The sequence below is a fragment of the Choloepus didactylus genome, chromosome 16, assembly GCF_015220235.1.
Source record: "Choloepus didactylus isolate mChoDid1 chromosome 16, mChoDid1.pri, whole genome shotgun sequence".
NCBI lineage: Eukaryota > Metazoa > Chordata > Mammalia > Pilosa > Megalonychidae > Choloepus > Choloepus didactylus.
In genome coordinates, this window is record NC_051322.1 from 24,005,289 (window position 1) to 24,007,944 (window position 2,656).

A 2,656-nucleotide genomic window follows, 5' to 3' on the forward strand; every position below is an offset into this window, starting at 1 on the left:
CCTTATGTGTCTGGTTTATTTCACTCAGTATATTGCCCGTGAGGTTTTGTCATTAACCCATTTTTTTTTTTTAATATGGTTTTGTTCACTCACCATACATTCCATCCTAAGTAAATAATCGATGGTTCTCTGTATGGTCATATATTTATGTGTTCACCATCTTCACCACTATCTATATAAGGGCATCTACATTTCTTCCACAAGGCAGGAGGCAGAGTCAAAGAAGGTAGAGAGGCAAAAGAAAGGAAAAAAAAAATGACATCTAGGAAGCAGCAAAAGGAAAAATAACCTTAAATCAAAGTAGAATAAAGAATCAGACAATACCACCAATGTCAAGTGTCTAACATGCCTCCCCATCTCCCCCTCTTATCTGCGTTTACCTTGGTATATCACCTTTGTTACATTAAAGTAAGCATAATACAATGATTCTATTAGTTACAGTCTATAGTTTATGTTGATTGCATCCCTCCCCCAATGCCTCCTGATTTTTAACACCTTGCAAGGTTGACATTTGCTTGTTCTCCCTCGTAAAAGAACATATTTGTACATTTTATCACAATTGTTGAATACTCTAGATTTCACCAAGTTACACAGTCCCAGTCTTTATCTTTCCTCCTTTTTTCTGGTGTCTCACATGCTCCCCACCTTCCTCTCTCAACTGTATTCATAGTTATCTTTGTTCACTGTACTTACATTGTTGTGCTACCATCTCCCAAAACTGTGTTTCAATCCATGCACTCCTGTCTTCTAACACTCTGTAGTGCTCCCTTTAGTATTTCCTGTAGGGCAGGTGTCTTGTTCACAGTCTCTCATTGTCTGTTTGTCAGAAAATATTTTGAGCTCTCCCTCATATTTGAAGGACATCTTTGCTGGATATAGGATTCTTGATTGGCGATTTTTCTCTTTCAGTAACTTAAATATATCACACCACTTCCTTCTTGCCTCCATGGTTTCTGCTGAGAGATCTGCACATAGTCTTACTAAGCTTCCTTTGTATGTAATGGATCGCTTTTCTCTTGCTGCTTTCAGGATTCTCTCTTTGTCTTTGACATTTGATAATCTGATTATTAAGTGTCTTGGCGTAGGCCTATTCATATCTCTTCTGTTTGGAGTACACTGCACTTCTTGGATCTGTAATTTTATGTCTTTCATAAGAGATGGGAAATTTTCATGAATTATTTCCTCTGTTATTGCTTCTTCCCCTTTTCCCTTCTCTTCTCCTTCTGGGACACCAATGATACGTACATTATTGTACTTTGTTTCATCCTTGAGTTTCCGGAGACGTCGCTCATATTTTTTCATTCTTTTCTCCATCTGCTCCTTTGTGTGTAGGCTTTCAGGTGTTTTGTTCTCCAGTTCCTGAGTGTTTTCTTCTGCCTCTTGAGATCTGCTGTTGTATGTTTCCATTATGTCTTTCATCTCTTGTGTTGTGCCTTTCATTTCCGTAGATTCTACTAGTTGTTTTTTTGAACTTTTGATTTCTGCCGTATACATGCCCAGTGCTTCTTTTACAGCCTCTGTCTCTTTTGCAATATCTTCTCTAAACTTTTTGAATTGATTTAGCATTAGTTGTTTAAATTCCTGTATCTCAGTTGAAGTGTACGTTTGTTCCTTTGACTGGGCCATAACTTTGTTTTTCTTAGTGTAGGCTGTAATTTTCTGTTGTCTAGGCATGGTTTCCTTGGTTATCCAAATCAGGTTTTCCCAGACCAGAACAGGCTCAGGTCCCAGAGGGAAGAAATATTCAGTATCTGGTTTCCCTGAGGGTGTGTCTTAGAAAATTGCTCCACCCTGTGATGCCTCAGGTCACTGTGCTTTTCTGCCTAGCAGGTGATGCCTGTTAGCCTATAATTCTTGACTGTTGTGAGGAGGTATGGCCGTGTTCCCCCAGGCTCTGGGGTCTGGTTCTGAATGGAAAGGGCCCCACCCCTTTCCTCCTAGAGAAGACAGACCCCCCAGGTAGAGGTCATTAGCATTTCAATGGTCTCACTCTCTGCTTGTGCTGTCTCCACCAGTCCCTAAGTCACAGCCCTGGAAACTGAATATGACTGGGGCTTTCTCCACTGAGCCAAAAAAGAAACAGATAGTCCCCTTCAGACCCAGTCCAGGGCGACCCTCTGGCTCTCCAAGGTCAGTCGTCACCCAAAGCCTCTGTCTGTTTTTTGGGGATTCATACCTGTTGTGAGCAGTTCACACTCGCTACTTAAAACCCCAGTTGGAGCTCAGCTGAGCTATATTTGCTTGCTGGGAGAGAGCTTCTCTCTGGCACCACGAGGCTTTGCAGCTTGGGCTATGGGGGAGGGGGTCTCGCGACTTGGATCCACAGGTTTTACTTGCAGATTTTATGCTGTGTTCTTGGGCATTCCTCCCGATTCAGGTTGGTGTATGATGAGTGGACAGTCTCATTTGTCCCCCCGCAGTTATTCTGGATTATTTACTAGTTGTTTCTGTTTTTTTGTAGTTGTTCCAGGGGGACTACTTAGCTTACACTCCTCTCTATGCCGCCATCTTGCCCAGCTCCACAAGGGTGGATCTTAATTCAGATTACTGGAGAAGAAATTCAGACATAGGCAGAGAAAGCCATGGGGAGCCCTAAGAAGCTATAAGTCAGTGGGATCCCTGAAAAGAAAGGAGAGGACATTGCCTTGTAATGGGA